Source organism: Globicephala melas, chromosome 1, assembly GCF_963455315.2.
Source record: "Globicephala melas chromosome 1, mGloMel1.2, whole genome shotgun sequence".
Lineage (NCBI taxonomy): Eukaryota > Metazoa > Chordata > Mammalia > Artiodactyla > Delphinidae > Globicephala > Globicephala melas.
Genome location: NC_083314.1, coordinates 87,744,196 through 87,769,486, shown reverse-complemented (window position 1 = coordinate 87,769,486; position 25,291 = coordinate 87,744,196). Strand labels below are relative to the sequence as shown.

The window sequence follows — 25,291 nt, the reverse complement described above, 5'->3', positions numbered from 1 at the left end:
GAAGAAGCCCACGCCGAGGACGTGATCAGTTTCTCCCAAGCCCAGGGCAAGTCTACATCTCTGAGCCTTCCTAGGATTTGAGTCCTTGTTCTAGAGGGTGGGAACCCAGGACTGTCTCCAAATGAATGATTAAAAGCTCTGAAGGAACGTGCGCTCGCATAGCAAACCCTCTGTCTCCTCCCACAGGAGAGGGCAGCTGTGGCCCAACCTCACTGCTTTTTCACATCCTCGATCCTGTTATTCTATGGCTTCCGGGGGCAGGGACGGGGTTTTGCTCAGCTTTTCAGGCTACAGCCTGTTCCACACGTGTGTCTGCTGGGTGGATGGAAAGATGATGCAGGCAGGTGATGGCCACATGCTATTAGGGCTGGGCTGACTGAGACAGATGCAGACAGAAGAAAAGTAATTGACCAGTGGCAGTGGGTAGCTGAAGACTAGGGGTCCAAATACCCCGAAATTTACCATTCTAGAGGAGGAAAATGAATCTGCTTAAAGATACACAGTGAATTAATAATGATACACTTTGTAAAAAAAGCTGACTTATGTTCCTCCCTGTCCTAATCACTCCCAAAAAATAAAACAGGAAAACAAGACAACTTGCAGGAGAGTAGGGGATGGGGAGGTATGGGCTGGTAGAAGAGGCTCTAGGGACCCACAGACATTTGTCTCTGTAGTCTTTCAACTGACTGAAAGGCACTGCTCCAAGTGCTCCAAGGCACACAGGCAGAATTCCTCTTCCAGGGGCTGAAACACAGGACATCGCTAAAACGCTTCTGGATCCTGAAATGGTGCTTTGAGCTGCACGCACCTGACTTTCTCCATCTACAATTCCTCGTCAGAAATCCTTCCTTCTACCCTAACATCTGAGACACCGCACTCAGCTTTTCAGACCTACTTGCTTTGTGCTCCCACAGCTCAGCTCAGACAGATGAAATGCTGGATAAAACCTTTCAGTTCATGGGGCAGGGACCTTGTCTTTGTGTCTCATAAAATGCTGTGTACACCTGCAGTGCTTTGTAAATAATAAATGGCCATAATAAAGAAGCTGCCTCTTTGGGGTCAGGGACACATGTTTGCAGAAAAACAGCCCCTCCTGCTTCCCAGGTCTGGCTGGTGTAGCTGTTTCCAAGCCTGAAAATGCACTGCACAGAGCTTTCCAAAGGGCCATGTGTCTCGAAAACTTAGGGTTCCAATTAGAAGAAAAGGCACAATGCCAGGATTTCTTGGCCAAAGGAGGTCAGGGAGCAGCCTGCTGACGTACCATGTACTTGCACATGGAAATACAAGATGTCATTATTCAAGTTTTATTGTTCTGTTTAATCTGACCTTTACAAATTATAACAGCACAGGCCTTTTTATCCAAGTACATAATAATAATTCACTATTGAAAGAGAGAATGATTGGTAATATCAGGTATTATTTTTATAATAATGACTTACCAATTCAGTATAGGGCAGAAGGGAGGCCTCTTTCCAAACAGGTGAACCAGCTGAAATGGACAAAGAAAGTCTTATTAGGGGAACTATGGGAAGGGCATCGATGATTCCCACATGGTCACTCGCTGTGATGACCCCATGCCACTGACACTGGGAACAGGTAGAGTAAAGCACCGGTGCATCCCACTGGTCTCTCACTACAACCAAGAAATGACAGTTCATCTTTTTGAAAATGTGCAGCTAAAGTCTCCCCTCCTTCTTCCTTTCCATTATGTTCCTTCTGGGGCATCATAAGGGCAAGAAAATCTCGACCACTACATGCCCATCTATTAGATATTTTGGCTGCAGAAGTTTAGAGCACATTCGTAATATTACTAGCTATGATTTATTGCAGGCTTGCTGTGTACCAGGCACTGTGCACCCCTTCATTTAATCCTCTCCACCTACCCTACGAAGTAAATCCTATTATTATCCATTAGGTTCATGGTCTAGGGTCCAGTATAGTTAGGATTCAAATAGTCTTACATTTGAATCCAGAACTACCACATCTACTGCCATTTGGAACTTATTTTTTTTAGGCTGCACCGTGTGGCACGCAGGATCTTAGTTCACTGACCAGGGATCAAATCCACACCCCTCGCAGTGAAAGCGTGGAGTCTTTTAACCCCTGGACTACCAGGGAAGTCCCTGGAAATTTTTTAATGGTTGAAATAGTTTACTCAACATAAGTGGCTCAACCTTGACACCTCTAGTCAAGAGGGAATAATTTTCAATCACCCAAACTGCTGGGAAGGACAGAGCAGTGGTGTGGGTAATCCCAACACATGGATCTTCAGGAAATCATTTACCTAGGGCTCTGGACTGCTCAGCTGGGATAGTTTGCAGCAGATTGTTTTCTGAATGATGTTTTTCCAAGGCAGATATTAAAAGTAGCCCATGGTCTCTAAGAATATTCTGGTTAAGTGGAAGAGGGGAGTAACTCTGAAGGAGGGATGGGGATGGAGGAACTGCTGAGGCATGAAATACGTGACCATGGATAATCCGTAAATCTGATCGTCAAAGCTGACTAGATTTGCTCTTTCTAATTAGCAGAGCTATATGGTTGTAACTGCTTTATACCTCTGAGACTTTCTTTTTAAAATTTCTTTATCTTGAAATGAGGAAAGTTGGAGGAAAATTAGAAAGGTGGATGCTTCAAGGTTCTTATCGTCTTGACCTGACCATCTGCCCTAGACTCGATTTATTCCAGATGGCATGAGCCATATTGACGAGCAAGTAGGGAGACGGTCTCCACCCAAGGGTTGCTCTGGACTAAAGTTATTGCCTCACAAATGACTCACTAATTTCTCATTAATCCTCTGAGCCATCCCAGAGCCCTGGCTAGAGCATGCTGTGCCCCTTCCCTGCCCTCCTCACAAGCAGGGAGCAAAATGAAACACAAGCTGGGCAGCGCACATCCCTTTCATCTTCACATTTGGTTCATATCACGGAACCACATTTGTTTTTAAAATCTCAAGGGTGGGGGACTGGCTGGGAGGAATTATGGAGGGAGAAGGGATGTGTATGTGTGTGGAGGGGGTTATTATGTGGCAGTAGTTACGGCAGTGGTGTGTATGTTTGTGTGTGTGGGTGTGTGTTCATGTGCAGTGTGGTGTGTAGTGTGATGTCATGTGTGTTGTGTCAGTCAAGTGCGTGGTGTGGTGCACGTGATGTGGTATGAGTGTGGAGGGGACAGATGTAGTGGTAGTGATGGTGGTGGTGGTGGTGGTGTGTGTGTGTGTGTGTGTGTGTGTGTGAGTGTGTGTGTGTGGGTGTATAAAGACAGAGAGTGAAGCTGTCTCCAACAAAATAAACTGCTTGAAAAGGGAATTTTTCTATTCCCTAAAAATTTGCCAGGGTATCTTCCTTTTTGGCTAAAGCTTCTGTTCAGAGGGTCTCTGGGGCTCAGAACAAAAGAGGACAAGCTGGACTTCAACCAGATAAAATGAGTGCTAAAGATATTTGGGGGAGAAGCATTTAAAAAAAACAAAACAAAACCCAGCACTAACAATGCAGTGGTTTCAGTTTCCTTCCACTGGGTGAGAAGAGTATTTAATTTTAAAAACCAAGTCGCGTCTCCAATGCTACACCAGGAGGGAAATGAGACAAGCACACCACCTTATTTGTAGATTCATCTCCGCTCCTGTGATAGCTCCTGTTTGCCAGGTCGTGGATGGGATGAAATTCTCTCTTTGTGGAATATTAAAAAGGACTTTTTGAGTCTCCTAGGATTTGGAATGAATCTTGCAGCAACTGATAAAATCACCCTGATAGGGAGATGCCACCTAGGGGCAGGAAGGGGCTGGAGGATTGTGTCCCAAATGCTAGCTCTTGGATTTGGGGTCCTCACCCAGGGATCAGCCCAGACCACTCCAGCAGCTTCAAAAGTATTTCCACCGAGAGACTTTTCTTCAAACCAAATTCCCCTGCACAGAGGCATTCCAGAGTAATGCAAAGGAAGTAAACATATGAAAAGATGTTTGACTTCATATTCATCGAGGAAATGTAGATTAAAACAATAAATCAATACCAACTTGGCAAAGGTTTTAAAAATGATCACGCCAGGGCACTTCCATATGTTGCTGGAAGTAATGTAAATTAGTGTAACCTTTCTGGAAATTTGTCAGTACATACCGAGAGACTTTAAATATTCCTACTCTTTGATGCAATAATTCCATTGCTAAGAGCTTACTCTAAAGAACTTACCAGAACATAAAGGTTTTTCTGCAAAGTGTCCATTGCAGTGTTAGTTATAAATGTAAAAAATTGGTATTAACTGTAATGTCCAAAATAGGGAAGTTTTAAGATAAATGGTGGAACAAGCACATGATGGAATGCCATATATTCAATAAAAATCATATTTTGGGGGAATTCCATGGTGGTCCAGTGGTTGAGACTCTGTGCTTCCACAGCAGGGGCCATGGCTTCGATCCCTGGTCAGGGAACTAAGATCCCTCAAGCTGCATGGTGTGGCCAAAAAAAAAATGATATTTTTGGACCCTACTAAATGGCATGAAAAAATAGTGAAATATAATGAGAAGTGGAAAAAGCCGCATACAAGAAAGTATATATACAATAAATATACATAGGAAAGGGGGCTAAAAGGATATACATTAAACTGTTAATAGCTGTTTTCTTTGAGGAAAGATTATAAGTAATTTTTTCTTTCTATTTTTTGCATTTTCTATAATTTTCTATATTGACCACGACATATTATTATAATAATAAAAACAATATATGTGATTAAAGAACACGTATTTTTATGAACAACAATCACAAAGACAGTAGAAGAATTCCTTTCTGTTCGAGGGAGAGGCACTAATATTTATAAGCATCTCCTCTGTGTCAGGCCCCTTGCTGTGTCATCTCAGTTAATGCGTATAACAGACTTGGAAGGAATGTCTCTTCTCATACCTCCGACACCTCTCCCTGCCCCTCACTTTCACCCCATGGCCTTGCTTCCTGTATTAGCCAGGGAAACCTGCTAAAATACAAGTCAGATCATGTTACGCAGGGTGAAAGCCCAGGTCCCTTCAATAGCCTACATGGTCCTGTGTAACCTGGGCTGCTGATTCCTCCTCCAGCCTCACCTTGCTTACTCTGCTCTCCACAATGCTCTTGTGGCTGCTTCTAGAACATACCAGGCGTGCTCCTCCCACAGATATCTGCCTGGCTTGCTCCTTTATATCCTCAGGCTTTGCTCAAATATCACTTTCTCAATGAGGCTTTCCCTGAGCATCCTGTTTAAAATGGCAGGTTTTCCCCCATGTCCCCTTCCCCTGCCTCATCGTCTCTATAGCTCTTATCACCATCTGATATACTGTGTAGTTTATCTTTTCATTTCTTTGTCGTCTAGAATGTATACTCCTTAAAGGCAGAGCCTTTGTAGGTCTTTTTTGTTCCTTACTACTTCTTTTGCTCTCTTCTCTTGTGATTTGATGGCTATCTTTAGTGTTATGTTTGGATTCCTTTTTCTTTTTGTGTGTGTGCATCTATTATAGGTTTTTTCTTTGTGGTTAACGTGAGGTTTTTATATAGCAATATGTAAATGGATATGATTGTTTTAAGGTGCTGATCTCTTAGTTTCAAATGCATTTTAACAGCCCTGCATTTGTACTCTCCTTCCCTCATAATTACTGTTTTTGATATCATAATTTACATTGAATTGTTTTGTGTATCACTTAACTGCTTATTGTGGGTATAGGTGATTTTACGACTTTTGTCTTTTTTTTTTTTTTTTTTTTCTGTACGGGGGCCTCTCACTGCTGTGGCCTCTCCCGTTGCGGAGCACAGGCTCCAGACGTGCAGGCTCAGCGGCCATGGCCCACGGGCCCAGCCGCTCTGCGACATGTGGGATCTTCCCAGACCGGGGCACGAACCCGCGTCCCCTGCATCGGCAGGCGGACTCTCAACCACTGCGCCACCAGGGAAGCCCACGACTTTTGTCTTTTAACCTTCCTGCTAGCTTTGCATGTGGATGACTTTGTACCCATAGTGTATGTTTGCCTTTGTTGATGAGCTTTTTCATTTTGTAATTTTCATGTGTCTAGTTTGACATTTTCTTTTTTGCTTAGAGAAGTTCTTTTAACATTTCTTGCAAAGCTGGTTTGGTGGTGCTGAACTCTTTTAGCTTTTGCTTGTCCCTAAAGTTTTTGACCTCTCCATCAAATCTGAATAAGAGCCTTGCTGGGTAGAGTATTCTTGGCTGTAGGTATTCCCCTTTCATCACTTTAAATATATCCTGCCACTCCCTTCTGGCCTGCAGTCAGCTGATAGTTCTGGGAGTTCCCCTGTACACCACTTGTGTCTTTTCCCTTGCTGCTTTTAATATTCTCTCTTTATCTTTACTTTTTATCATTTTAATTACAATGTGTCTTGGTGTGTTCCTCTTTGGGTTATTCCTGTATGGGACTCTCAGCACTTCTCAGACTTGGATGTTTGCTTCCTTTACCAGGTTAGGGAAGTTTTCAACTATTATGTCTTCAACTATGTTCTCTCAGACCCTTTCTCTCTCTCTTCTCCTCTGGGATCCCTATAATAGGAAGATTAGTGTCCCTGATGCTGTCTCAGACTGTACTCATTTCTTTTCATTCTTTTTTCTGTTCAGCGTCAGTGATTTCTACTACTCTGTTCTAGCTCACTGATCCATTCCTCTGTCATTTAGTCTACTGTTAATTCCTTCCCGTGTATTTTTCATTTCAGTTATTGTATTATTCATCTCTGTTTGGTTATTCCTTATATTTTCTCTTTGTTAAAAACTTCTAACTTCTCGCTCTGTGTGTCCATTCTTCTCCCTAGTTCTTTGATCATCTTTACAATCACTACCTTGAACGCTTTCTTGGGTAGATTGCCTATCTCTGCTTCACTTAGTTCTTCTTCTAGGGTTTTATCTTGTCCCTTTGTCTGGAACATGTTCCTCTGTCACCCCATTTTGCCTAAGTTACCGTTTGTATTTTTATGTATCTGGTAGGTTGGTTCTATTTCCCAACCTTGGAAAAGTGGCCTTTTGTAGGAGACTTCCTATGCTCTAGGGGTTCCTGCTATGAGGGCTGCATGGGTCCTTCTGTTGCGGCGGACCAACTATATGGGTGGTCTGGTATGCTTGGTTGGCCCCTGGTCCAGTTGGTTACCAGGCCCTGCCTTATGTGGAGGCTGCTGCCCACTAGCTGGCAGGGCTGGTCACAGGACCCCTGACTGTGGAAACCCAGAGGGCACCGGGGCTAGTGCTGGCTCATTGGTGGGCAGAGTCAGGGTCAGAAAACTCTAGTGCTGTTGCCTACTCACTGGTGGATGAACCCAGGTCCTGGGGTTAAATGCTGGCCTACTGGTGGGCAGAGCCAGGACCTGGATGGAGTCTTGTTGTAGGATCCAAGGGTCCCAGAGCTAGTGTCGGATCACTGGTGGCAGGGGGCCAGTTCCTGATACAGTTGGGTATGGGATCCAGGGTATTCCAAAGCTTGTGTTGGCCTGCTAGTGGGCAGGGCCAGAGCCCAGCTTGTCCCAGGGCAGGGTCTGGCCTGCTAGTAGGCAAGCTGCATATGCAAACTATGGGACCGTGGTTTTCTTGGGTCTGGTGTCTGACCCCTGGTGGGTGAGGCTGTTTCAGAGGCCAGAGCAGGCTTCCTGGCAGGCAGAGCAGAGGGCTCAGGGGATTCTGGGGCTGGTGCCTGCCCACTGGTGGGTGGAGCTGGGTCCTGAGCTCTCTGGTGGGCAGGGTTGTTTCTGGGGCCATGTCCAGAGGCAGCTGTGGGCTCAGGGAGTCTTAAGGCAGCTGATGGGCAGGGTTGTGTCCCCACAGTTGCTTGGCCTGAGGCGTCCTAGCACTGGTTATTTGCTTGGCCTAGCTCTGGTGCCTACAGGCTGTTGGAAGGGGCCAGGTCTTGGTGCTAATGAGCTTACCAGCACCAGTGTCTGCTGTGGTAGAAGGAGCTCCCAAGAATGGCTGCCGCCAGTGTCTGTGTCCCCAGGGTGAGCTGTAGTTGCCTCCTGCCTCTCTGGGAGACTCTCTAGGATCAGCAGGTGGATCTGACCCAAGCTCTTTTCAAATTGCTGCTTTGGACCAGGGTCCTGGAGCATGTGAGATTTTGTGTGGCCCTTTTAAGAGTGGCGTCCAGGTTCCCCACAGAGTCTGGGTCTCTTGAAAGTAAGCCCCGCTGGTCTCCAAAGCCAAACATTCTTGGGGCTCATCTTCCTGGTACAGGACCCCTGTGCTGGGGAGACTGACGTGGGGCTCAGACCTCTCATTCCTTGGGGAGAAGCTCTGCAATTGTAATTATTCTACTGTCTGTGGGTCGCCCACCCGGGACGGGGATGGGACTTGTCTATATTGTGAGGCAATATAGTCTGCCCCTCCTATCCATCTCATTGTGGTTCCTTCTTTATATCTCCAGTTGTAGAAGATCTTTTCTGGCAGGTTCTAATCTTTTCCATCGTGCTTGCTCTGCAGATAGTTGCGGGTTTGGTGTGCCCGTAAGTGGAGGCGAGTGCAGGGCCTTTCTACCCCACCATGCTGGCCAGTCTCCAGGGCAGTCTTTTGTCTATCTTGTTCCCTGTTACATCCCCGACACCAGATCAACGCCTGGCATACAACAGGCACTCCGAACACTTGTCGTGTTGAAAAATGAATGAATGAACTCATAGTAATTGAAGAGGACTTAACACCCTACTCGGTGCTTTAAAAATGTGCTACTAATAACAGGAACAGAAAGGGAATTGGCCGTGAGTATTTCTTGTCCGCTCCCATTAGAACCTCTGATGAGCCTGCACTGTTGTGTTATTATTCCAAAAGCAACCGCTTAAACAATGTGCTAAATACTTTTGCTGTTTGTTTCCATCCCTTTTCCCCTAACAGGTGAGGGGATTTGCTTGCTGATTGCCCCACTCTAATCACCATCAGGAGGCTGGTTTTCCTTTGGCATTTGGTATCTGTTTCTCTTCTCGGATTCAGCCAGTCACTTGGTCATCTGATAAAAACTGAGCACCTACTATGTCCTATGTGTAGCGTTCTCTATCTGAATTATAAGTCCATTGTGCACCACAAAACACAGACCAAACATTTGCGCCACAATCCTAGCTCTCCCCCGCTCCTAGGAATTTTTGTGCCCAGTGTCCCTAGTGATAAAGCATGTCACATCTCTGCCAGGAGGTCTTTGACACAGTGTGGGGTGAGGTAACGGTTCCCACTCTTCTGTAGAATCTGTATCAGTGTCAAAAACTCTGGGGCCTCTTTCCATGATAGTGGTTTTATATCTATTAACTGAGGCTACCAGTGGTACTTACTGTACTTTGGATTCCTGAGTACCTTACAATAACTGAAACTGCCTGGTCCACAGACCAAAGCACTGATGTCACTGGCAAGAGCATGGTTCTTAGAGCCAAAAGACCCTGTCTCACTCTCGGTTCTGCCACCTACTGGCTGTGCCTCCCCAAGCAAGTTGCTCTAACTTTCAAAGTCTAAAGTAGAAACAGGAAGGCTGCCTGGAACCTGTGTGGAGGCTGCAGGGAGGATTCCCTGGTAGACTGTGAAGGGACACATGGGTGGATGCAAGGACGAAGCATTAGTAAAGGCACGTGTCCTTTCTGCCTCTTGACCCTCACCTACACAGGTGACTGTCATCTGATGCCCCCTTGGACCTGTCTCTTTAGAAACATTAGCTGAGTTTCTGTGGAGGGGAATTTTTATGTCTACATCTCTTTATTTTCCAAATTCATTAAACATGTGCTGAGAATAAATTTACTATTAGACTTTCTGTAGGGCAGTCATCTTCCTCAGAGCCATCGCCCAGAAAGGACCTGGAATAAGCACTGGCCCCAGAGCACACCTCTTCGAAGGAGCCCTGTGGGCGGGGGGCAGTGAAGCCCCCACTGAATGAGTGAAGCCTTCCAAAAGAGGACCTGAGAGCCAGGTTCCTTCTCGGGTCACAGTCCCAGAGGAATTTTCCCTCTGGCTTCTCCAAGCAGGCTCACTTCTTCACTAAACATTTTTGTCAGCTGCTTTCAGTCCTAATATTTTGGCAGCCAAACAGCATGCTGTTCTGCAAAAGAGTTGGGAAATGCTAATGATCTGATATTAACAGCCTCTCAGCTCGCCCATGTTCTGGCTCAGAATCCAAGGGTGATAACGGGACTTGGTGTCTCCAGGCCCCTTCCCTGGGCCTCATGCTTTAGAACCCCTCCCCCATGTCACAAGCACACAGAAACTATATTTATGAAGGAAAGCGTGGGCACCTCTGTCACTAGGGATCTGCTGCTAGACTCTGGTAGTGCGTGACCCATAACCTCAAACACCCTCACTTGGAATGACACCATTCAGGCCTCAGGACAGCGCTTCTCCACATCTCTTTTCTATGTCCTTGAAACAAAAGGTGATTATGCCTGAACACCAGGATCTGTGGGTTGTTGCTTCTGATGTTGGAGAAGGACATTATTTCAGAATGTGTGTTAGCTGGGGAAGGGGGAGGTGATTGACTGGCAGAAGCACTAGGATCAAAGAAAAGACAAATTAATTAAAATGTCAAATCCTTCCTCTCGCACAGCAAGAATGCAATAGATGCTTCCATAATGCAATCTGTGTCGCATGTCCATTTTCTCGCTTCTCTTCGTGTTCCAATTTGGGATTCTGGAGTTACCCATAATTAGTGTAGTATTCACAACAATTGTACATCGCAGCTAAGGGACATTCTGCAATATTAACCAGTTCATATTACTCTCATGCGTGCGTGTGTGTGTGTGTGTGTGTGTGTGTGTGTGTGTGTGTGTAACCAGGGCTTCTCAACCAGGGTTAATTCTTTGTTGCAATGTACACATTGCAGGATGTTTAGCAGCAGCTCTGGCCTCTACCCACTAGATACCAGTAGCAAGTTGGGTCAACCAAAGATGTCTTCAGACATTACCAAATGCTCATGGGGAGCAAAATCACCCCCTGTTGAGAGCCACTGGTCTGGACATAATGTACATAAAGAATGATATTGTTTTTTTTACACTGGCAGCTGCACGACTATCACATATTAGAATTATAGGCATAGTATTTTTTTTAGCTTAATTTAGATAATTTTGGCTAAATGTTTTATATTCATTAATTATAATTTGTATTATACAAATACAGTAAAATAGAGTAAAAGAATTATTACTTTTTTGAAAACCTATATGAAAATTGTATATTCAAATAATTTACATTTAGTTTGATCTACACTTTATGATGGAAATATGCTGAGATTTTGAAAACTTTGAATAGGGCCACATTTTTAATTTTATTTATTTATTTATAAATTTATTTATTTTATTTATGTATTATTTTTGGCTCCGTTGGGTCTTCGTTGCTGCGTGCGGGTTTTCTCTAGTTGAGGCGAGCTGGGGCTACTCTTCTTTGAGGTGCATGGGCTTCTCATTGCAGTGGCTTCTCTTGTTGTGGAGCACGGGCTCTAGGCGCATGGGCTTCAGTAGTTGTAGCTCGCAGGCTCTAGAGCGCAGCCTCAGTAGTTGTGGCGCACGGGCTTAGTTGCTCCATGGCATGTGGGTTCTTCCCAGACCAGGGCTCGAACCCATGTCCCCTGCATTGGCAGGCGGATTCTCAAGCACTGCGTCACCAGGGAAGCCCAGGACCACATTTTTTAAATCCAAATTATCACCATCAATAGAACATACTTGATGTGACTATCTTGATTGTATAACAATACAATTAGTGACTTTGTTGAAACGAAAACGTGAAAATACAATTTATGAAATAAAGATGTACTAATTTATTAATTATGTGTGCTTTTATTACTTACCCCAATATCACTGTCTGAGATGTGCGCAACAATAATTCAAGTCAGTCATTTATGACATTTGGTTAAATTTCAGTCATATAAAAATTATAGCTTTATATATTTTTTCATTTTGTTGTTTTGAAGATATATTTGCCAAAGTAGGAGGCTAGAATATATTTTATTGATCAGTTTTTTTCATTGGTTTATAGCTTTATTTAGTACACAAACACATAGCCCTTGGACCTCCACGTATCCTCTGCCGGGGGTCTGGCACATGTGCATGAAGGACAAGTCTGGTTTCATGCCCTTGACCTGAGGCCTCAGTTTAGAGTCTTAAATGGGACCATGTAGCTGCTACAGCCAGGGGTAAAGAGCAGGAGGTGAGGGGAGGTTGAAGAGAGAGAGAGGAGCTGATCGATCAACCATAAGTCTGAGGCCCTGGGCAAAATAGGCAAAGTTGATTATTCCCTCCTGGGGGCTTCCCTGTCCCATCCCAGATTCCAGGTTCCTCATGCCCTACCCCAGCCAGCGCTCAGCGTCCAACCCCAAAGCACAGCCTGACCCATCTCCTGCTCGTCTATTCATCAAATACTTATGCATCATCTTCTATATTCCAGGCTCTGGGCTGAGCCACGGGATATAAAATTGTTCTTGCTCTTAGGAAGCTCACCTAAAGAAGGAGAGAGGCCTTCTCAACACTGCTCTTCTTTCTCCTTCCATTTTTCTTGTTCTTTCCCTAACCATGAACCATATTAAAGAAAATACACATTTAAGAGTCATTGTGTTGCTCTACCAGGACATGGAAGCAACCTAAGTGCCCATCCACAGATGAATGGATAAAGAAGATGTGGCACATATATACAATGGAATATTACTCAGCCATAAAAAGAAATGAAACTGAGTTATTGGTAGTGAGGTGGGTGGACCTAGAGTCTGTCATACAGAGTGAGGTAAGTCAGAAAGAGAAAAACAAATACCATATGCTAAAGCACATATATGGAATCTAAAAAAAAAAAAAAAAAGGTTCTGAAGAACTTAGAGGCAGGACAGGAATAAAGATGCAGATATAGAGAATGGACCTGAGGACACGGGGATGGGGAAGGGTAAGCTGGGACTAAGTGAGAGAGTGTCATGGACATACCTACACTACCATATGTAAAATAGATAGCTAGTGGGAAGCAGCCGCATAGCACAGGGAGATCAGCTCGGTGCTTTGTGCCCACCTAGAGGGGTGGGATAGGGAGGGTGGGAGGGAGACACAAGAGGGAGGAGATATGGGGATATATGTATATGTATAGCTGGTTCACTTTGTTATAAAGTAGAAACCAACACAACATTGTAAAGCAATTATACTCCAATAAAGATGTTTAAAAAAAAGTCATTGTATTTATTAAGTTCCTGTTCACTTTTTCAGAATCTTGCTTTCTACTGACCTAAGCAACTATTAATTTAATTTAATTAACAGGGATTTATTTATTATTACCTGACAAGCATGAATCTGTCCTCAGAGGATGCAAAAATCCAGAAAAATTTGGTTCCTGGCCTTACGTAGCTCACACACAGTAGAGAGGCGGGCAGGTGAGCAGTGAACTCTCTATACTGCGCTGGGGCCATGCAGAGTTTGCACAGAGTGTAAGGACGACAGAGAAGGAGGAGAAGGGACTGTTTCTGGGGGATCAAGCGAAGCTTCACCACGGGTGCTATCTGAGCTGAGTTGTGCAGGGTATGTGGAACCTTCCAGAGAGCTGCCGAAGAAGGAAGGCAGAGGAGGCAGCTCTGGCAAGTGCACAGCTGAAAGGGACAAACATCTGAGGCGGGGAACCAGGACATGGCACATAGTAGGTGCTCTACAGTTTCCAGTTTCCTTCAGCTGTATCCTAGCAGTGTGACAGGTGGTTTGTTCACCGTAGAGCTTAAATTATTTCTGGAGACATAACACCCTAGCCCCAAAGAGCCATTGTTCCTAGGATTTTCTGGCCCTAAATGTTGAAGCTGTGCCTTTCTAGAGGCGGCTGCCATCACTGCAGACAGAGGGGCGAGGGCAAGGGCAAGAGGCCAGGCTGAGGACAAACTGGCTAATTAGTTAGAAGCATTAATTGACTGCCTACTCTCCCGGGGTGGCAGGTGGGGGGGACTGTGGAGATCAAAGAGATGAGGTGGCGGGGTGCGGGGGGGGGGACTGTGGAGATCAAAGAGATGAGGCGTGTGTCCCTGTGTGGTGGGGCAGGGGCGGGGGGCGGGGTCTGGGGGGAAGGCTGTCGCTCCCAGACAAGATGCACACAGACTGGCTAGAAAGAAGGCACAGTGTTCCGGGTAGGAAGAGCACGGTGCCAGTGAGTTAGCAAGGCACGTGCGAAGAAAGCAAGCAGATGCGGCCAGGCGGGGCAGAGAGGCCAGGCCCACAGAGAGGGCCACTGTGCAGAAGGGCACGGGGCGAGGCTGAGGATTTTGGCTGTGGGGGAAAAGGCTGGTGGAGAATTAGAGTTGGGAGGAGGCTAAAATGCTAGCCAGGAGGAGCCTTCCTTAGAAATGCTGAGCTGGATACCTTTGAGGATCCACTCCAATCCTGAGACCTCCCTTGCAGACAGAGTTCCACTCTTTAAAGAACACACCTCACCCTAGAACAACCCAATCCCCAGCCCCAGGGGGTATATCCTGATGAGTTTAAACTAATCTCATCAACACCATTCCCCTTGGTTTAGGGTGAGTCTGTGGTCAGGCCTGACCAGTGAGCCAGGCTGGTGATGTGCTGGGGGCTCAGGGAGGCAGACCCACGAACAAACAGTCCATCTTCTTATGCATGACTCTGATGTGTCTGGAAGTGAGATGTGGAACCACCATCTTGTTACCAGCCTGAGAATGAAGCCAATGCAGAGAGCACAGAGCAGAGGAGCTGGAGGCCCTGCACCGGCAGCACCCTCGCCCCCAGAATTTCTTACTATGTGAGATGATAGATCTGCCTATATATCTGTCTATATCTATTTATAATTTCCCACCCAATAGAGATGGGAAAGAAGTATCCTAGAAAAAGGAACCCATCAAGGAAGCATGATATATGCAAGCAACTGGAGTATTTCCGTATGATTAATGCATGAAGTTCAGGACGCCATGTGGCTAGAGATGGGACCAGAGCTGTAGGTAAGGGCTAGGTCTCAGGGGGACTTGTACACTTTTGTTGGGGAACCCAATCTTTGGGTTATGTGGGATGCATTGATGAGAGGGTTGAGTTACCCTGAATAAAAAGTCGAGGGCTCCCCTGGTGGCACAGTGGTTGAGAGTCCGCCTGCCGAGGCAGGGGACACGGGTTCGTGCCCCAGTCCTGGAAGATCCCACATGCCACGGAGCGGCTAAGGCCCGTGAGCCATGGCCGCTGAGCCTGCGCTTCTGGAGCCTGTGCTCCACAACAGGAGAGGCCACAACAGCGAGAGGCCCGCGTACCACAAACAAACAAACAAAAAAAAGTCGGCAAGTCATAGGGTTGCTGAAGGGGGAATAACTAAGCTAGTGTAGATGGGGGTCAGCACTGCACAGAGATTCAGAGCAAGGGGTTCGGTGACAGACCGGCCAAGGTTTGAATCACAGTTCTACCCCTTATGAGTGATGTGCTTCAAATGAACTCTGAGCCGCGGTTTTTCAAGAGATGGTAGGTCCCACCCCTCAGGGGGGTTGCAGAGCGTAAGCAAGCTCTCCCTCCGATGACCCACACACCTCTGACTGTTCCACAGATGCTCACTGGGCACCTGCAAGGTGCCAGATGCTGTGCTGGGGATGAGTAGGACATCATAAAGGGCCACTTCTGCCATTATGGTCAGCAAAGAGGCCAAGACAGGAGAAGGCAAATGTCAATGTAATAGACAAAGTGCTAGGTGGAGGCAGACACAGGCCCAGGAAGAGTAGGTTTTTAAAAATGCAATGAACAATATGTCCAATGATTGTAGAAGCTCAGCAAGTTGGTGACTCAGTTGCAGGATCGGGGGGAGCCCCCCCTCTGCCTGTCCCCCACCACTCACCACACACCAATTCTTTCTTTACCCCGAGACCCATGGCTGCCACACTCCTCAGCTCTGCCAAGGGGCCAATGGGAGGGAAGCACCCCCAGCCTTCCTCCAGGGCCCATTTATTGGTCCACTGTAAGGGACACTTCTCAGGGAGAGTTTTGCAGCCTACCTCTGAGGAAGGCCTGGCATCTTTCCCAGGTCCTGTGGCCTCCTGTCCCCTTGGAGCCCTGATCACAAACTTCAGGAAAGCATTTCTGTGGAGCACCCTCACACCTCTGCTAAAAGCAACACCAAGCCCGTGCCTAATCAAACTCCATCTGAAACAAATCCTTTCTTGGATGGGAATTGGGCCAGGATTAATTCTTCCTGCTCAGCCCCAAACCATAACCATTTGTAAAGGATTCTCGAGGCTTCTCTGAATCATCATTATCCCAGAACTCTGCAGTTCCGTGACCCCACTCATCAGACAGTCTACAAGTCTGTCACACCCACAGTCGTTGAAATTAGCTCATTATTCTGATACTCCAGCTTCAAAGCTGCCACAAGATTCAGTGACCCTCTTAAGGAATCCCAGAAGTCCCCTTCCCCAGCATTCACAGCCATTCCTCACCCTCACCTGGGAAAGCACAGGAGGGTGATATTAAACACTGAACCCTAAAAATTTCTATAGGAGTATAACACGCGTACAGAAAAGTGCCCACGTCATCACGGCACAGCTCAATAAATTATCACAATATGACTATCCATGTGACCACCACCCAAGGTAAGAAACAGACTATCTCTGGCCCCCTAGAAGCCTCCCTCATGCCCTTCTCTATCATCGGCTCCGTTCTCCTCCTCAAACGTAACATCTATCCTGACTTCTAACACCATAGAAGTTTTTAAACCAGAGAAGCAATGAAGGTTTATGCAGGGAGGAAATACAATCATATTTGTCCTCTGGAAAGCACTCCCTGTCTTGGAAGAGGACAAGTCTGCAGGCAGGGAGGTGAGTTTGGAGTCTGTTGCAGAGATGGTGATGGCTGGGACTAGAAAAGGGGCAGAGGATGGGAGGGAAGAAGGAAGGAGGGGAGGAAGGAAGGAAGGAAGGAAAGAAGGAAGGAAGGAAGGAAGGGAGGAAGGAAGGAAGGGAGGGAGGGAGGGAGGAAGGAATGGAGAGAGGAAGGAAGGATGGAAAGGAGAAAGGAAGGGGAGAAGGAAGGAGGTGAAGGAAGGAAGGAAGGAAGGAAGGGAGGGAGGAAGGGAGGGAGGAAGGAAGGAAGGGAGGAAGGAAGGGAGGAAGGGAGGAAGGAAGGAAGGGAGGGAGGGAGGAAGGAAGGAAGAAGGAAAGGAAAAAGGAAGGAGAGAAGGAAGAAAGGAGAGAAATGGAAATGGGAGTCTATGAGACCAACTTCCTGCCAACTTGTCCACTCTGTTGTGTTTTTTGTGCAAATTGATTAAATGACCTTAAAACTTCCTGCCTCCAATCCTAGAAGTCTTTTACGTGAACCAGTCACCTGGAAAGCTAGCATCCTGCTGATGCTTAATTCACTCAAGGAAAGATTAGAAGATCCTGGTGACCTAGCTTTGAGAAGTTGCTCATAAAGTTCAGCAGGAGCCTGCAGTCCTCAGAGACTTCTATTTTTATCAAAAACACACACAGAGAAGTGGAGAATTTTCCAATGAATTAGACATGAGATTGATCTTTTTATACAAAAGAAGAGAGAAAAGCAACAGTGATGCTGAGTTTGAATGACCGCCCCGCTCCCCAATTTCCCAAAGCTGCCTCAGCTCATGGCTTAAGTCAGACTTGAGCTCTGACCTTAACCCAGGCACAGACCACAGCAGGGGCTGATGGCCAGAGATGCCCTGTGGTTTCACCAAGACAATGAACTTAGTACACACCACCCAGACAGGGCCTGCTTCCACCCAGAGAGGAGCTGGTCAAAATTGTTCCCCCCAGTCCCAGCTGAATAACAAAAATGACTTACACTGTGAGTGACAATTTGTGTTGAGGAGGCTTTAAATTCGACATGCTCAGACAGGGTTCGGTGATCTACCTGGGCACACAGCTGGCAAGGCAGACCCCTGAAGTCAATGATGATTTCCAACCCTTGTTCTACAACCACCAAGCTGGAGTCTTCCTCAACAGTGCAGTGTCAGCTACTGATACCTAACACCCTTTCTTTAGCTGGGCTCAATCAAGGTCTCCGTGTTTCCTCTTATGAGCTTTGCATGGGCTAGATCTGTGGTTGTTCAGTGGTGCTCTGTGGAACACCATGGATTGTGTGAAGGAAGCTCAAGGGCTCCTGAGCAGACAATACTCTGAAACTGCTACAAACTTCAAATAGAGAAGCTCCACTTTTAAACTGGGCTTAAGACAACATAGTCATCTTTCATAAAATTTTGTCAGACAGGCTTAGCTCTGTCTTCTTGGCCATAGAAAGATGACTAAAAAACAAATTTGCATATGGTTTGCCAGGTAAGAGAAGATATACCCTCAAAAGTCTTTGTCCTTCAAAGGGCTGGACAGGGATGACAAACTCAAATGTTAACGAAGTCGGGCAGGTAAGTGAATGAGTAAAGAAGGCTGCTGGGAGACAAGAGGGAGCAGTAGGGTCTTTGACAAAATGAACGGTGCATTCTTCTCACCTTCAGCCGACAGTTGCCGTGTGAAAATGCAGGCCTAATGTTGCCAGACCATCTAAGGCTTCAGGAGAAGACAGATATCATAATTGTCTGTGAATATCCTGATTTTTAAATATTGGCACTTTATTCAAATTTTTTAAAAACTAGAAACATTTGTAGTCAAATTCATGCACAGTCTGAGGGCCACGGACTTCTGGTTTAGGTCCACTGAGTGAATTAACCCAAACTATTGGAAAAGAGAAGGGTTTTGAAGGCTTCAGAATTCAGGGACTGAAAAGGGAAAACCTGATCCAGGAAAGCCTGGTTGGAGACTTAGGAACTAGGAAGACAGGCAGAGTGGCAGGTTCCGTAGTGATAGGGACCTGAGCCAATGCAGAGCACACATCTTGAGGAGGCAAGATCTTGGGACAAGGGTCGGGCAGGGCACCAGTGCCGGAGCCAAGAGGGTCTCAGGAAGACCCCACTGCTGAGCATGGCCCTGGGGTGGTGGGGCTACCAGCAGAGCCACTCACCACTGCAGGCACCCAGAGGGCCTGGGCAAGGAGCGGGGTCAGCATCAACCAGGAGGGACCAAGGCCTTCGCCTATTTTCTGTGCCAGGGTCTGACCCAGGAGAGGAGGAAAGAATCCCAGAACATTAGAAGCAGTGGACTTCCTTGAGCCAGAGTTAATTTTATTAAGGAAATAAAGGAATGTGTCATTTCTTTCAACCCCAAAGCTCGAGAACAGTGGTTCTTAAAATATAGGTTATGGACCCGCTGAGGGTTTCTGAGACCTTTTCAGAAGGTCTTTGAAGTCAAAACTATTTTCCTTTTTTTTTTTTTTTTTGCGGTACGCGGGCCTCTCACTGCTGTGGCCTCTCCCGTTGCGGAGCACAGGCTCCGGATGCGCAGGCTCAGCGGCCATGGCTCACGGGCCCAGCCGCTCCGCGGCATGTGGGATCCTCCCGGACCGGGGCACGAACCCGTGTCCCCTGCATCGGCAGGCGGACTCTCAACCACTGCGCCACCAGGGAAGCCCCAAAAGTATTTTCATAATCATACCGAGATGTCATTTACTTGTGTCACTGTGGTCAGGTGTACTGATAGAGAAAAGAGGCTGTGAGTGAAACTGCTGGCCCCTCCCCATGAGTCAAGGCAACACGATGTCCTAGCAGTCATTGTGTTCTGCACTGTCACACACGTGCAGGAAAACAATGGCCAGTCTCACTAAAGAATGTTTTTGATGAAGCAGTAAAAATTACTCAGTTTATTAATCTTGACCCTGAGTTCATGTATGTCCATATTCTGTGTGACAAACTGAGAATTATGCATAAAAGCAGTTCTGCTGTATTCCAAAGTATGATGGATGAAGAAAAGTGTTTGAAGACAAGCACTGTGTAATGGGTTTGAGTTGTGAGCTGAACTAGCCTTTTTAAAAAAGTGAAACACCATTTTTACTTCAAAGAAGCACTGATAGACACAATGTGGTTATTCAGAATAGGGTGTTTGGCAGAAACTTTCTAAAATGAACAAAGTGAGCCTGTCACGTCAAAGATATCAACTGACAGTATATGTTGCCCATGGTGGAATTTGAGCTTTTAAACAAAAATTTTTAATTTTTGGAAAACTTTGCATCCACACCTGTAAGCTTGACAGCTTCCCCCAGTTCTAAGACTTTTCTGATGAGACTGGTCAAATTAATGAATGGGATATTTTGGATATCATCTAAGGAAATGTGTCAACATTTAGGTGATCTGCATAACTCTTTGAACCAATATTTTCCAAGTGACCAATTCATGATGCGGCAAAACCATGCTTGGTAGATCCATTCATAGTGCAAGACAGACCAATGGATTTTAATGTAACAAAGAACGAAAAACTCATTGGTTTTCAGATTCCATGTTGCAACTTATCTTTAAATAACTGCTGCTTGTTGAGTGGGTGTGACATCAAAGAACATCCATAATAATCTGAAAAGGCTATTAAAATACTCCTCCCTTTTCCAACTATACATGTATGGAGACCAGATTTTCTTCATATATTTCAACCAAAACAACGTATCCCAACAGATTGAATGCAATAAGCCAGATACTAAAGAGGGCTGCAAAAATGTAAAAGGGTGCCACTCATCTCACTTGATATTTTTTGGTTTGGAAAATATCACCATTTAAAATAAAAATATGAATTTATATTAACATTTAATGGGTTATTTTCTTACAATGAATTACTAAGTACATATTTTTTAATCCTTAGTTTTAACTTTGAGAATAATAACTATTACCCATATTAATAACTCTTTGGGGTCCTCAGTCATTTTTAAGAGTGTAAAAGGGTCATGTGACGTGAATTTTGAGAACTGCTTTAATCTAGAACGAGTCCTACATGCCTTACTCTGATTCTCTAGAGAGCCCAGAAAGATCACAGCCATTAAGAGCCACTAATTCTACTATAAGGGGGCTACAGTAGAGGTTATGATGTACAACTGAAAATTCACTTTCATGTATATGATACCAGTTTATCCTCAAGCCCTCTCTGGGAGGGCAGCAGGATCTACCTTTCCCAGATGAGGAACTGAGACTGTGACAGGTATAATATCTGGTCCCAGACCAACTCCCAGGCAAATCAGTCAGGATTTGGACCCAGGTACTCTGACTCCAAGCCCAAAGCTCTTTCTGCTCCTGTGAACCTTACCTCTGTGCCCAGATGACCCTTGACCTCTGTCTCTTCCTTCCCCTTGTTTGGTCTCATGGGCAGTGTGAGCCTGTCTTAAAAGAGGAACTGCAATTCTATTTCCACTTGAAACATTCTGTAATTGACCATGGCAGCTCTACCTCCAGCCTGCAGTCCTCTATGCCACGTGACCCACCTGTCTCCCATAATGACTATCTGTGACTGAGGGACCAGGGTGGTCCCTTGACCCAGAGGCAGAGACCATCCATAGCTGTTCCGGACCATTCAGCTTCTCTACTTCAGTGATTTGATCTGAGAGACACAGAGAGTGCTGTCAGATTGACGGAGAGTCCTGAAGCTGAAAGCTCAGGCTGACTTGGGGACTGAGGTGGCTCTTTGGGGGCCACGTGAAAGATGACTAAATAGAGGAAACTGGAGACGGGAGGAAAAAGAAAAAGAGAGAGAGCAAAGAAAAAGAAGTGGCCGTTGGGAGGCAGACAAGGGGGCCTCAGGTCCTTATCCTGCAATCCCCGTGATATCTGACTGCTTCCTTTCTGTCCTCCAACACCCCTGAGATGACGCATGCCACCCCACAGCCACCCCTCTCACCCCACCTTCTAGAGCGACCACTTCCCAGCTCCTTGCAACTTCAAGGGCCTTGGGACCTCACCAAGGCTCACTTTGTCCTTTAGTCCTTCTGGCAACCCTGGAGGGACATGTATGTGCTCTCTGGCTTGCAGTTCCTCCAGGGAACTACAGCAGTGACAGGGAGCCACATGATGGCGTTTTTACTGGTGCACAGTCCTTTTGCTTTGGGGCAGACAGATCAGATCCGAACCCACAGGGTGGTTTGGGAGGCCTGGGATGGTCTTCTCCACGTTTGAGTGCAAGCCCTTTTTCCTTTCCCTTGGTAACCATGGTTTTCACTTCATTCCAAGTTAAGATGCAGTGATCGAACACACCCTCAAATCTAGTAAAATCACTTTAAATTGGATTGAGAATCAGAAGGATGGATTGCATTTCATGGGACTCATTTGGTTAACAAGAGCTCTTCTCCAGCTCTGAACAGAAATCTCTCTCTCCCATGTTCATCTGAAGTTTTAAACGCCCCCTCATGAAACACCAAGCACTAAGGAATGCTGACTTTGGGAACATGCTGGACAGAAGGGCTAACCCGTGTGGTCTGCTGAAAGGAAAGGCGGGTGTCTCCTGTCCTCTCGCCACGTGCCAAGCGTGCCCTGTTATAGTCTGACCAGGTGTGGTTGTCTTCACCATCACCTCCCCATCCCCACTTCCTGGGGCTGCTCTGGCAACCCTCTGCCTAGATGGCAGACCCTATGCATGTGTGTTTCCCTGTGCTGGTTCCCTTGTCCTCTCCTTCTGGAGCCTCACAACAAGGGTCATGGGAAGTGAACTATGACCAGAGCCTGTAGTCCGGCAACTCGTTGGTAAAGAGGACATTGTCACACCCAGCTGGCAGGGGAGTAAATTGGTCCAACCTTTCTGAAGAGCAGTTTGGCAACATGTATCATGAGCTTTAAAGTAGTTCATACTTTTTGACACAGTAATTTTTTTTTTTTTTTTTTTTTTTTTTTTGCGGTACGCGGGCCTGTCACTGTTGTGGCCTCTCCCGTTGCGGAGCACAGGCTCCGGACGCGCAGGCTCAGCGGCCATGGCTCACAGGCCCAGCTGCTCCGTGGCATGTGGGATCTTCCCGGACTGGGGCACGAACCCATGTCCCCTGCATCGGCAGGCGGACTCTCAACCACTGCGCCACCAGGGAAGCCCAGACACAGTAATTTTTTTAAAGAAATTTTTCCAAAGGTAATAGTATTGTTCTTTAAACCACATTTATATTAACAAAAGCTCAGAAACAACCTACAAATGTCCCAAAACAAGGAACTAATTAAAGAAATTGTCAATACATGTGGCCATTGAAAATCTTACTTCCAAACACTACAGACATGTAAAATTGCTCATGGAAAGCTGTAAAGTGAAAAAAGCAGGATACAAAATCCCAATGTATTAAAATAGTATGTATAACATACATAGGATGTATAATATCTATATATGTTATATATAGATATAGAATTTATATTTGTGGCATAAAGAGTATTGTGTGTGTGTGTGTGTGTGTGTGTGTGTGCACGTGCACGCGCGTCCGTGACTGAAAGTTAATGCAGTAAATTGGTAATAGTAAATGTGGATTTATGGGTGAGTTTTTATTTTCTTCATATTTTTATATAGTTTCCTATATTTTCTTGTGATCACATACTGCTTTTATAATTAGGAAATAACAAAGTTAAAATCATTTTTTAAAAAAATCTTAATGCTTGACGTGGGGTCGTGTAACCCTCGGGCAAATGATGCTGCCTTTCTGAACCTTACTCTCCACTCTGTAAAATAGTAAACAACGTCTATCTTGATTTTCTAGTGGGTGTTGTAAGGATCAAATGCAATTAGACAAAATAAAATGCAGCCTATGAATATAACTTCTGATATGTTTTGCAAAGCAGTCAATCTTTGACAATCTGAGCAGCTGAGAGCCTTCCCATGACACCCCTTTGAAGCAGGATAAAGCCCAGACTTGTGGCTCCCGCCCCAGCCTCTGCCTGACTCTCCCTCCTCCTCTCCAGTTCTTTGGTTCATACTTTCAGCTCCAGCAACAGCAGCTCAGATGCGTAGCTCCCCAAGCACCGTGCTGCTTCTCCCCTCACCTTCGATCTTGCAGTTCCCTCTGCTCACGCTGCCTTCCCTCATCCCATTCACTTGGCTCTAGTCTTCCTTCTGTATCATCTTAGGCATCCAGGAGGACCTCCCTGTCCCCTCCAAGGTGGTTAATCTCCCTGGACGAAAGAGATCCCTCCACCACTGCACTGCAACATGCTGCACTGGAAGTGCTGTTTAGCTCTGAGCCCCTTCCCAGCTTAACTGCAAACAACTTGAGGGCAGTGACCTTCTCTCTTTGGCTGTTGGGTCCCCGGTGCCCAGCATGGGGTCCAGTCTTAAGAGGTGTTTTAAAATAAGACACTAGGGCTTCCCTGGTGGCGCAGTGGTTGAGAGTCCACCTGCCGATGCAGGGGACACGGGTTCGTACCCCGGTCCAGGAAGATCCCACGTGCCGCGGAGCGGCTGGGCCCGTGAGCCATGGCCGCTGAGCCTGCGTGTCCAGAGCCTGTGCTCCTCAACAGGAGAGGCCACAACAGTGAGAGGCCCGCGTACTGGAAAAAAAAAAAAAAAAAAAAAAAAAACTCTACAGAGGTTTATACTAAACATGTCCTTAATTCATAAATATGTTGGAACAATAAAAAAAATAGGACACTAAAGCTGTGTATTTTTTGAATTTAAAAATCTGCAACTTCAACAAACGCTGCTCCCCACTCAGGGCCACTGCATACGGTTTTATAGGTTGTACACTGTGCAAAGGTGCCTGGCTGAGAAGGCAAGTTGGGGCCAAAGTCCAACCACGGTTGACTTGGCCAGCCATGCGCACTGGCCCACGTTTGCATCGGCCCAGAGCCATGGGAGACTCTGGCTTTGCACAGACTCCATTGTCCCACCAAGTGGTGGCTGTGAGACTATACCCACCCAGAATTGTATTAGGCTAGTGTATTTGGCTATACCTATCTAACTCCTGCAGAGGCTGTGTATGGCCCAGCCAAAAGGCAGAAAAGAGGTGACCCACAGGGACAGCGATATCCTCACAGATCAATACTAACCAATGCAAAGTTCACTGTTTTGGAGGAAACAGCATTTTTATAGAAAAAAATGATTAAACTTCACATGTTAACATGAAAACATTTATAATCTTCTAACTCATTATTTACAATCTTCCTTACAGCCAGCTCTGTCCAATAGAACTTTCTGTGATGATGGAAATGTTCTGCGCTGTCCAGTATAGTAGCCACTAGTCACATGGGGTTATTGCACACTTGAAATATGGCTAGGATGACTGAGAAAGTGAATTTTAAATTTTTATTTAATTTTAATTAATTTAAATAGTCACAAGTGGTAAGTAGCTACTATATTGGACAGAGGGTAAAAACAAAGTGTTCTTAAATTTTAATGTGCATAGTAATTTCCTGGGTACTTGTCCAAAAAATAGAATCCCGGGCTCTTTCCAAGGGAATCTGATTTAGTGGTTTGGGACTAAGGAATTTCATTTTTAACCAGCACTCCAAGAGCTTTTTATACGGGTTGGCATTTGGACCACATTTAGGGAGTGGCAGTTAAATGGGTGTTAGGGTATCTTGGAGTTGTTGGTCTTAGGCCTTTTTAAAAATTTAGAATGTT

The 25,291-nt window shown here is 45.8% G+C and overlaps 1 long non-coding RNA gene across 1 annotated transcript in view; it reads right to left on the bottom strand.

Moving 5' to 3' along the window:
* Positions 1–1,452: 1,452 nt before the first annotated feature.
* The window catches only part of LOC115859774 (uncharacterized), a 59,483-nt gene continuing 35,644 nt past the window's right edge, over positions 1,453–25,291 (bottom strand). Inside the window, exon 3 of the long non-coding RNA XR_009559495.1 lies at positions 1,453–1,489. This is a non-coding gene — a long non-coding RNA (uncharacterized lncRNA). The remainder of the gene's footprint in view (positions 1,490–25,291) is intronic.